This window comes from Zootoca vivipara, chromosome 3, assembly GCF_965207765.1.
Source record: "Zootoca vivipara chromosome 3, rZooViv2.hap1.1, whole genome shotgun sequence".
Classification (NCBI taxonomy): Eukaryota; Metazoa; Chordata; class Lepidosauria; order Squamata; family Lacertidae; genus Zootoca; species Zootoca vivipara.
The window spans coordinates 76,481-87,562 of record NC_142586.1 but is presented as its reverse complement, the minus strand read 5'-3'; the positions used below and the strand labels follow the sequence as shown (position 1 = coordinate 87,562).

At 49.7% G+C, this 11,082-nt stretch overlaps 1 long non-coding RNA gene across 2 annotated transcripts; it reads right to left on the bottom strand.

Moving 5' to 3' along the window:
- Window positions 1-1,815: 1,815 nt before the first annotated feature.
- On the bottom strand, window positions 1,816-10,869 carry LOC148686115 (uncharacterized). Of its 2 annotated transcripts, XR_015948803.1 has the most exons (3): window positions 10,317-10,869; window positions 3,115-3,154; window positions 1,816-2,563 (listed from the first exon to the last, which is right to left on the bottom strand). It is a non-coding gene; the product is annotated as an uncharacterized LOC148686115 (long non-coding RNA). The 2 variants fall into 2 exon arrangements; XR_015948804.1 differs by lacking the exon at window positions 3,115-3,154.
- Window positions 10,870-11,082: the final 213 nt, after the last annotated feature.

Here is an 11,082-nt window from a genome sequence, read left to right as displayed (position 1 = left end):
AACAGGAAGGGACTCTGTCCTCCATGGAAAACCTGCACAGGTGGCGTTCTCATTATAAAAATACTCTAAAATTTAAGAAATCCCTCTACAGAAAGGAACAATGGGAGGCACTTGACAAAGCGATCAAATTGCAGGCCGACAAAAAATTCTGGGAAATAATTGCTCAGGGAGTTTCACCCAAAGGGAAAATTGTAACCAACAGTATTTCATCTAACTTATGGTACCAACATTTTTCCCGGCTATATACAGCTCCAAACATTGTTGAACCAAGCCAGTTTCCTCCTCTTAAAAACGATCTATTAATGGGCTGGGATCCTGTTACCGAATTAGAATGCTTACAGCTAATTAAAACACTCAAAAATGGCAAAGCTCCCGGTGAGGATATGATTCCCCCGGAGGTGTTTAAACTAAATGCCCAGTGGTGGGCCGCTATTTTGGCCCAACTTTTTACGGTAATAAATGATACATGCAGAATCCCACCAAACTGGAAACTGAGTCTCGTAGCCCCCATCTATAAGAAGGGAGACCCCCAAGACCCTTCAAACTACCGCCCCATAAGTCTCCTGGACATCGCGTATAAACTTTATACTCGTTACCTGCTAAATAAACTGGTTGACTGGGCTGACCACTCTAACTTGTTTAATCCGGAACAGGCAGGGTTCAGAAAGGGCCATAGCACAACAGGTCATTGTTTGGTACTACAGACAATGATAGATAAGTATACAAAGGTACATAAGAGCAAACTTTTTGTGGCTTTTGTAGACCTTACATCTGCTTTTGACTCAATTTGTAGGGACAAATTATGGCAAAAACTATATCAAACAGATATCGATAGACGACTTCTCAAAATACTTAGAGAGTTACATACAGATACCACAGTTAAAATCAGAACTGGGATGACAGGCAACTATACTGACCCAATGCCACTGGGGAAAGGGGTTAAACAGGGTTGTTTGTTAGCGCCATTCCTCTTTAACTTTTATATAAATGATGTTGTTCAGCATATGGCGAAGTACAAGTCATCAGCTCCTGCCCTGGAAGGCAAACACCTGAATATATTGCTATATGCTGATGACATGGCTGTCATGGCACTTACTCGAAGGGGTCTACACAGCATGCTGGAGGGGCTCGCAGCTTATTGTTCCCAAAACTCTCTAAAGATAAACTATGACAAAACAAAAATTGTGGTGTTTACTAGAGCTCGCCACACATTTAGATGGTCTTTAGACGAACGCATAATTGAACAGTGTCCTCTTTTCAAATATCTTGGTATCACCTTCCAAGCTACATCTAGCTGGCTTGCCCACTTCAAGGCCGCAACCCTTCTAACACGTAGGACAATCGGTGCTCTGCTCAGCTTTTTTTACTCAAGGGGAGGGCAACTGGTGATCCCGGCACTAAAAGCTTTTGTTGGTAAAGTGATTCCCCAGATGCTATATGGGGTAGAACTCTGGGGATGGAATCAGAAGCTGCTAGAACGGCTTGAAATCTTCCAAAAATTTTATCTCAGAAGAATTCTAGGCCTCCCTCAGAGTACTCCGGCAGCTTTCCTAAGAGTGGAAGTAGGATTACCTTCTGTGTCTGCCAGGGCCCACTTAAGATTTCTGCGTTTTTTCACCAACCTCGCAGATGCCTCGAACACCTTATTGGCTAAACAAGCCTTTGTATCTTTACAACATAATACTACTTGGCGTCAAAACCTATTAGATATTCTATCCAGATACAATCTACCTGAGTTTAATACTCTCAAACTGTGGAGCCCTGATAAAGTTCGGGAATGGATCTTTGAAAAAGACGCCTTTTTGGACACCACGAAGATAAAAAATTCTGGGTTTTCCTACTGGTTTCCCCGAGTAAAAGCAGTCAAAATCTGTGCCAACTACTTGGTGGAGATCACTGATCCCACCCTTCGGAGAGCTTTTACTATGGCGCGGTTCCAAACATTGCCAACTGCATATCTGACCGGTAGATTCACAAAAACCCCAGTAGAACATCGTTTATGCCCTTGCCTTATGAAGATTAAAGAGGATCTTACCCATTACCTCCTCTATTGCCCCATTTACTCGGGCTTTAGAGACGCAATGCTGCAAATTATACCCAACTCCATAATCAATCCTGAAGACAGAGTAAAATTTTTGTTGGTTGATGCAAACCCACATATTACCCATGCGGTAGCGGTTTTTGTGATGGCCATGAAAGCCAGGGAAAGATTTATAGATGACAATGTAAAGACCCCTTCATCGTCTGTTTAACTCGCTTGTTTTCCTTCTCTTCGTGTTTTGTGGGATGAAGGTTTTGTTGGGATATTATGAAATGGATTTTAATATTTTTAATTATTGTTGTGTTGATATTTGTGTACAGGCATGGTCCTCACAATAAACGGATTTGATTGCTTTGATGGTGTTTCCTGCTCGGCAGGGGGTTGGACTGGATGGCCCTTGTGGTCTCTTCCAACTCTATGATTCTATGATTCTTCAAATCCATGGTTTGCACTCCCTTACCAATTCCTGTCAGTGGGGAATCCAGGTCTCCCCACATCTGAAACAGTGTCCTCAAGTGTAGCCTTAAAGGGGAGAAACAAACATTCACTCTAATATCAGGAAGTAGCAATCTTCACATGTTACATTCAACAAATATACAATCTGTGTATGCAAGTACAGTAGCTAAGTTGTACACTCATACAATTATTCACAGTTATTCACTTTAAGAAGGCTGATTTCAAAAAGCTTAAGGAACTACTGGGTGAGATCCCATGGCCAGAAATACTCAATACGAAGGGAGTCCACCTTTCTTAAAGGTGAAATGCTGAAGGCCCAAATGCAGACAATTCCAGCAGGAAAGAAAAGTGGGAGGCACAGATGAGCTGAGATTCAAGAAGGACACATTTAAGAAATGAAAAAAGGGGGAAATCACAAAGGAGGAATATATATGAGTAGCCAACAGTTGCATGGAGAAGGTCAGGCAGGCCAAAACTCAGAATGAACTCAGGCTTCAAGAGAGGTTTTTTCAGCTATGTTTGAAGTAAGAAGAACAAGCAAATAATAGGTCCTCTGCATGTAGAAAATGGAAAAATGCTAGGGCAACAGAGAGAAGGTAAAACTGTTCAACACCTACTTTGCCTCTGTCTTCACCCAAAATGAAAGCAGTGCCAGACCTGGTGATAACAGAATAAATACTGCATGATAGGAAAAGAGGTGGAAACCTAGTTACACCTAGCTACAGTGGTGCCTCACTAGACGAATTTAATTCGTTCCACGGGTCTTTTCTTATAACGAAAAATTTGTCTAGCGAAGCCCATAGGAATGCATTGAATTTTTTTGAATTTTTTTTTTGCCCATAGGAACGCATTAATTGAATTTCAATGCATTCCTATGGGAAACCGCGATTCGCTAGACGATTTTTTTGTAAAATGAATTCGTCTAGCGAGGCAACCTCCGCTAGAAAAATCCTTTCTTTAAGCGAAAATGTGAGGGACAGGGGATATCGCGAAGTCCCTCCCCTCCTGAGTTCAAGCCCGTCCCCGAGCAAAGGGGAAAGCAGGGAGAGTTCCGATTCCAGTGGGGAAGCAGGAAGTCGTGTCCGAGGCTCAGGCAAGGTAGAGGAGCCAGGGTCCCAGGTGGGACAGGAAGGGGCAAGCAAGGGGGGAAGACCCATCCCCCCAACTCCAGAATTACGCAGGAAGAGGAGGGGCAAGAGGATGGGTCTGCCAAAGCTTTTGTGTTGGAGAAAGACGCGCCAAAAGCCATTAGGAGGTTCTGAAACCGACTGACCACATCACTCCGTGTAAATAGCAATGACTTGAGCACTGTAAATACGCAGCACCAATAAAAGAATAAAATGCAGAGCTGCGTGGCGTCGTTACTCTGAAGTAGTCCACTCCGGCCACCGTGACAGCAACCTCCTAATCATTTTTGGGCTACTTTGGAGTTGCCGGGATGAGTGTGTCAGAGGCGGAGAAGTGGCGGCAGATCGCGGAGCAAGCCCAGCTAGAACTGCAGCAGCTATCGCTGCAGGCGCAGGGAGAATTGAAGGCAGCTAAAGAGGAGACTAAGAAGGTCCAGGACGACCGGCTACAACTTGCGGAACAGGTGAGAGAGCTTCAGGAAAAAGAGCAGCAATTAAGGGCGGTGGCGGTAGACCTCCAAAACAAGCTGGATGCAGAGAAAAACAAGGCGGGAGGGGCACCCCAAGTCCAAGTGCTGCCAGGAAGGAGAGCTGGGACCCTAGTTAGCAAGTTCAATGGAGACCCGAAGGAATTTCAAGGCTTTGAGACTGAGATTGTGTATGCTCTTGAGCTGCACCACGATGAGTTCCCTGATGATGAGCACAGAGTAGCGTTTATTGTGGAGCACCTTACCGGGGCAGCCAGGGAGTGGCTAAGACCGTTAATTGCAACAAGGAATCCTTGCATGAAGAATGTCAAACTATTTCTAGAAGGTTTGAAAACGATGTATTCGTCCGATAGTCATATGGACCAGACTAAGGAGGAACTTCATAATTTACGCCAAGGAAATATGACAGTTCGCGCGTATTGGGCGAAATTCACCATGCTGGTGCACAGATTGGGGTGGGAACTGGGGTCCCCCCCAATGCAAGCGGCGTTCTACTTGGGGTTGCATGAGGAGGTGAAGGATGAGCTCTCGAGAGGTCCAAAGCCCAGTGATATGGATCAGCTGAGCAAAGCGGCTCTGGCGGTGGGGGTGAGACAGGAATCCCGGTGGAGCGACAAACAAGCAACGCGCGCAAAGCGGGCTTGGTTCCCACGGTCGCAGGAGAAACCACTCCCCCAACAACCCTTTCAAGCCACGCCTGGGGCCAGCCAGGACCAGGAACCCATGCAGATTGATAGCGCGCGCGCGCGGGCTTTTCAAACCCCAGCGGCGCCAAGACGCAAGGAGGGAAAGGGCGGGAATTGCTTTCTCTGCAACTCCCCCCAGCATCTCGTCAGAGACTGCCCACATCGCAGGGAGTGGCAAGGAAGGGCGGGAACGGTGGTGCCCTCCCCCACTGACGCAGCACCACAGCAGGGAAACGGGAAAGCCTGGCTGCAGGAGACAAGGGGCAGCAGCCAGGCACAGTCAGCAGACAACAGCCCCAGCCCACCCACCCGCACAGAGAGGAGCAGAGCCAGCCCACCCCTCCCAGAGCAGGAGTGGTTCTAGAAGTCACGCTGACGCTCCCAAATGGCTATCCCCTGACAGTCCTCGCCTTAATTGACAGTGGTGCCTCAGCGAACTTCTTCTCGAGAAACTTTGCAGAAGAGCACCAGATCCAGCTTCTGCAGCTGGATTTTCCCCTTCACGTGGCAACCATTGACGGCAGAGAGCTGCTGGGGGGGGCCATCACTCATCAAACCCCCCCCATGAGAATGACGGTGGGAAGGCACTCAGAGACACTGGCATTCAACGTCACCACCATCTCAGACCCCCCCATCGTCTTGGGCATGAGCTGGCTGGCGCGCCACGACCCCTCCATCAGTTGGCACCAGAGATGCATCACTTTTGGATCGGACTTTTGCCTGGAACATTGCATGCAGCACCAACCAGGGGAGGGGCCTCCGATAGCCACGGTGGCCACCATGCACGTCAAAGGGGGTGAGGCGATACCCAAGCCGTACTGGGACCTGCAGGAGGTCTTCAGCGAAGCGGAGTCCGACCACCTACCCCCACACAGGCCTTTTGACTGCCAGATCAACCTGGTGCCAGGGGCAACTATACCCCCAGCCAAGCTGTACGCCATGTCAGACCAGGAACTGGAGGATCTGCGCGCTTTCATCGACAAGAACCTCAAGCGGGGGTTCATCAGAGAAAGCAAGGCAGCAGGGGGCAGCCCGGTCTTCTGGGTGGACAAGAAAGACACGCAACAGCGCCGCCTGGTGGTGGATTTTAGACGGCTGAATTCGGTGACAGAGCCAGTGGCTTTCCCCATGCCCAGAGTGGATGATCTCCTGACAGCGGCACGCAGGGGCAAGATTTTCACCAAGCTAGACCTGAGGGGGGCGTACAACTTGATCAGGATCCGGGAAGGCGATGAATGGAAGACCACGATGTTCACGCCTCTGGGCTCTTTTGAATATCTGGTGATGCCCTTCGGGTTGCAAGGGGGCTCAGCCTGCTTCCAGGCCTTCATGCACCACGTCCTGGGGTCCCTCCTCTTCAAGAACTGCCTGGTCTTTCTGGATGACATCCTTATCTATTCCAATGACCCAGTGCAGCATGTGAAAGATGTCAGGGAAGTGTTGCAGCGCCTGAAGGAGAACCACCTGTATGTGAAGCTGGAGAAGTGCAAGTTTCACACCAAGGAGGTGGACTTCCTGGGCTACAAGCTGTCAGACAAGGGGCTGGCGATGGACAAGGACAAGGTGCAGGCCATCCTGGACTGGCACAGCCCCAGGACGCGCAAAGATGCCCAACGCCTGCTAGGCTTCGCCAACTTCTACAGGAAGTTCATCAAGAACTTCTCTCGCGTTACGGCTCCCATCACTGACTGCCTGAGAGGCAAGCAGAAGTTCAGGTGGACACCAGAGGCGCAAGCAGCGTTCGAAAGCCTCAAGAGGGTGTTCGCCTCGGACCAGAACCTGTTCCACGTGGTCCAGGACGCGCCCCTCCGCATTGAGACAGATGCTTCTGAGAAAGCTGTGGGCGCCATTTTGTTGCAACTGGACGCCAACAGGGAGTGGAGACCCTGTGCCTTCTTCTCCAGGAAGTTGACACAGCCCGAGCGCAACTACACCGTGTTTGACAAAGAACTTCTTGCGATCCACGCTGCGTTCAAACATTGGAGACACTTCCTGGTGGGCGCCAAGCACCCCATCCAGGTGTGCACAGACCACAAGAACCTGGAGTTCTGGAGAACTGCCAGGGTGCTCAACCAGCGGCAGATACGGTGGGCAGAGTTCTTCTCGAACTTCAACTTCTCCATACACTACATCCCGGGAGAGCAGAACGTCAGGGCGGATGCCCTCTCCCGCAAGCCAGAGTACATGGAGGAGGAGGAGCCACCAGCCCCAAGGCACATTTTCCCCCCGTCGGCATGGTCCTGCGGAGCAGCAGTGGTGAGTGAGGCAGAACTCACAGCACTGACGGCAGCGGATGACTTTGCCAACCGCATCTTCAGAGAACTGAGAGGGGGGAGGGAGCAGGCAAAAGACTTTGCAGAACGCAGAGGGCTGCTTTTCTACAAGGGGGCACTGTACCTGCCCACCACCCAGCTCAGACGTACGGTCCTCAAACAGATGCACGACAACCCAACGGCGGGGCATTTTGGAAGGGACAAGACCACTCACCTAGTCATGAGACACTTCTGGTGGCCAGGGGTGAGGGAAGATGTTCGAGACTATGTACGGGGCTGTGACACCTGCCAGCGGGCAAAGGTGGTCAGGGCAGCGCCACCAGGGTTGCTGGAGCCCTTAGCCACGCCACACAGGCCGTGGGAAGTGCTGTCCATGGACTTCATCACAGATCTGCCTTCTTCCCGGGGTAAGACCGCAGTGTTGGTGGTGGTGGACCTCATGTCCAAAATGTGCCACTTTATACCGTGTGCCAGGGCAGTCTCTGCAGAAGAGACAGCCAAACTGTTTGTTGATCACGTTTTCAGACTGCATGGATTACCTTTAAGGGTTATTTCGGATCGTGGCCGCCAATTTGTTTCCAGGTTCTGGCGGCGGCTCATGAACCTCCTGCAGGTGGAGGTCAGCTTGTCGACGGCTAGACACCCGCAGACCAACGGACAAGCGGAGAGGGTCAACGCCATTCTGCAGCAGTACCTGAGATGCTACGTCAGCCAGAGGCAAACGGACTGGGTGGATCGCCTGCCACTAGCAGAATTTGCCTACAACAATGCAGTGCACGTCTCCACAGGGGTGTCGCCCTTTAAGGCCAATTACGGGCGCGACCTCAGATCTTTCCCAGAGAGGGAGGGGGAGGAGGAGGAGGAGGGCCCACAGACGGAGGATTGGGCAGAGGAACTGGAGACGGTGCACCAGCAGCTCAGAGAACACTTGGAGAGGGCCAAGGAAGCGTACAAAAAGGGGGCAGATCGCCACAGGCGACTAGGGGAGGTCATCAGGGTGGGGGACAAGGTGTGGTTGTCCTCGGAGGGCCTTCCCACCAGAGGGAGGTGCAAAAAGCTGGCACCCAAAAGGCTGGGCCCCTTCACGGTCACGCAACAGGTCAACCCGGTGGCATACAGGCTGGCACTGCCAGAGGACATGAGGGTGCATCCAGTGTTTCATAGATCGCTGCTGTCGCCGTACAGGGAAAGCAGCAGGCTCCGAGACAGCGAACAAACCCCCGAGGGAGGGGGGGAGAGGGAAGGCAGGGAGCAACTCAATGAGGCCACGGCCATCCTGGATTCAAGGTGGGGGGTGGGGGGACTGGAGTACCTCATGGCATGGGAGGATGCTCCACCGTCCCAGAATGAATGGGTCCCAGCCACTCAGATACAGGAGGAATTCTTGGTGGAAGAATTTCACGCCCTCTTTCCCCACAGACCCAAGCCCTGGCACATGGAAAGGGAGGGGGAGGAGGAGGAGGCACGGGAGAGCAGCTCACCATGGCGCTGGGAAGCGGAGTTTGAGGAACCAGAGGATGAGGTATGGGTGTCACCGAGATCCACCCAGTCAGAGGAAGGAGCAGATTGGCAGAACGTTTTTACCCCCACCAGCTCTGACGCCACGGACTTTTTGGGATTCCCGTCCGCCCAGGCGGAAGGGGGGGGCTCGCAGGACTGGGGGGAGGTATTCACACCAACGGGCTCGGAGAGCACTGAGTTCTTAGGCTTCCAGTCGTCACCGACACATGGGGGGGGCCTGGGGAGGGGTGAAGGAGAGCTTGGGAGGGGGGTGGATGTGAGGGACAGGGGATATCGCGAAGTCCCTCCCCTCCTGAGTTCAAGCCCGTCCCCGAGCAAAGGGGAAAGCAGGGAGAGTTCCGATTCCAGTGGGGAAGCAGGAAGTCGTGTCCGAGGCTCAGGCAAGGTAGAGGAGCCAGGGTCCCAGGTGGGACAGGAAGGGGCAAGCAAGGGGGGAAGACCCATCCCCCCAACTCCAGAATTACGCAGGAAGAGGAGGGGCAAGAGGATGGGTCTGCCAAAGCTTTTGTGTTGGAGAAAGACGCGCCAAAAGCCATTAGGAGGTTCTGAAACCGACTGACCACATCACTCCGTGTAAATAGCAATGACTTGAGCACTGTAAATACGCAGCACCAATAAAAGAATAAAATGCAGAGCTGCGTGGCGTCGTTACTCTGAAGTAGTCCACTCCGGCCACCGTGACAGAAAATTTCGTCTTACAGGGCATTCGTTAAGCGAGGCACCACTGTACTTTAAAACAAATCTCTGAGGCATGGTGAGCTGCACTCAAGGGTACTAAAGGAGCTTGCAGGTGTCTCAGAGTCAGAGCCTCTGTCTATAATTATAATCTTTGAGAATTCCTGGAGAACAGGTTAGGTCCCTGCAGACTGAGGGAGGGCTAATTCGTTTCCATCTTTAAAAGTGGGTAGTTACCCAGGCAACTACCAACTGGTCAGTTTGATGTTGATACCAGGAAACATAGAAGCAAACTCCTAGGGGCCAAGGTCCCTTTGGCCCTGCCAATAAAATATATCAAGGGGCTGCCCCCCCAAGGTAATGGGCATTTCCATTCAAATGCTGTGTGTGTGTGCTATGTCATGTCATGTGATTAATTGCATCATTTCTAGGTTTCCCTTGTTTGATGCAAGAAATGACCCTTTCATTCTGAGAATGACGTCCAATCTTCTCTTCCATTGGATAAAGTTACTCTCTGTGCATCTAAGCAGTATGAACAGCAATGAGATTGTGGATATCCATTGTAAAAGGGGGGGGGGAACCCCAAAAGAATCTAAAATTATGTCAGGAACAATGCAAAAAATAAGAGATTGTTCTCAAAACTCTACAATGTGGGGAGAAACCTCAGAATAACAAAAGAACAAAAAACCAAAATAGAACCTGGCGTCTCATGACTGAGTGAAACCATGGAGAAGGGCAATCTTTCTCTGTTTTTAAAACCAAGTTTTAAAGAATAATTTAAAATGCTGAAATCTCTACTAAAGTATTCCTCACTGGACTCTTAACAAATATATTCCTCCCTTGGCCCACTAGAATTCCTGGGTACCGAGTACTCTTTGATGAGAGAACTCCAGCAGACATTTAAAATCACAAAATATGCAGCAAAGTAAAGTATGGAAATTTAGGCTGGTAGACCTTTAAAATATATCCTTGTGAATTCCAAAACTCCCTTCTTCCCTCTGCATAAGAAAAGACCACAAGTTTGGTAAGTTAAAAACTGGTTTACTTACAAAGGTCAGGTTCATGTGCTTTTCCATACATCAGTCAGAAAAGACACAGGCAGTAAAACCTGGCTAAGTTTCAAAGTGGTGAACGTTTCTGAATTATTGGTATAGGAACTCAAGAATGGCTTGCAAGCAACCAGCTCCGACTTCTTTTACATACTGAGCTTCTCAGGCAGACTGAGGTACAACAACAGGCTTGATTAACTTCCAAGGTGAGGGGAAGTCACCTAACTATACCTGGCAGGAAAGCTTACTCTATGGTTTTAACCCATTCATGCATTAGCACGCTGGTTATATGAGGCTGGTTATCTCACACAAATAAGTCCCAAGACACAAAATAAATCAGTACCTGCTCTAATACTGTGGTATCCACATGTCAACAGCTGAGCCTCCTGCCACCAGATACAGAACATCATGTGCTTAAAACGGTTGTAATCTGCCCTGGGACCTTATGAGTCAAGAGCAACTCTTACTAAAATATATCATCAACAGCTAAACCACAATGTTGCACAAGCCAAGAGGAAGTGTATAACACAAGTTTGTCTATGGAGCAAATAATTCTAGAGATGACTGGCAGAAGAGGCCCATGCTACATAGTGCAGAAAATTGCACACACACACCAAAATATTTGTGCAGTATTTCCCCAAGAACATCTCCCTAAATTGCTGTATATTAATTAACTAAACTAGTTACACACACATCCTGAATAGCAGAATATTTGTAAAGAAGCAGTTCAGGAGGTTCTGAGACTATCCCAAAAATCTCTCGCTAG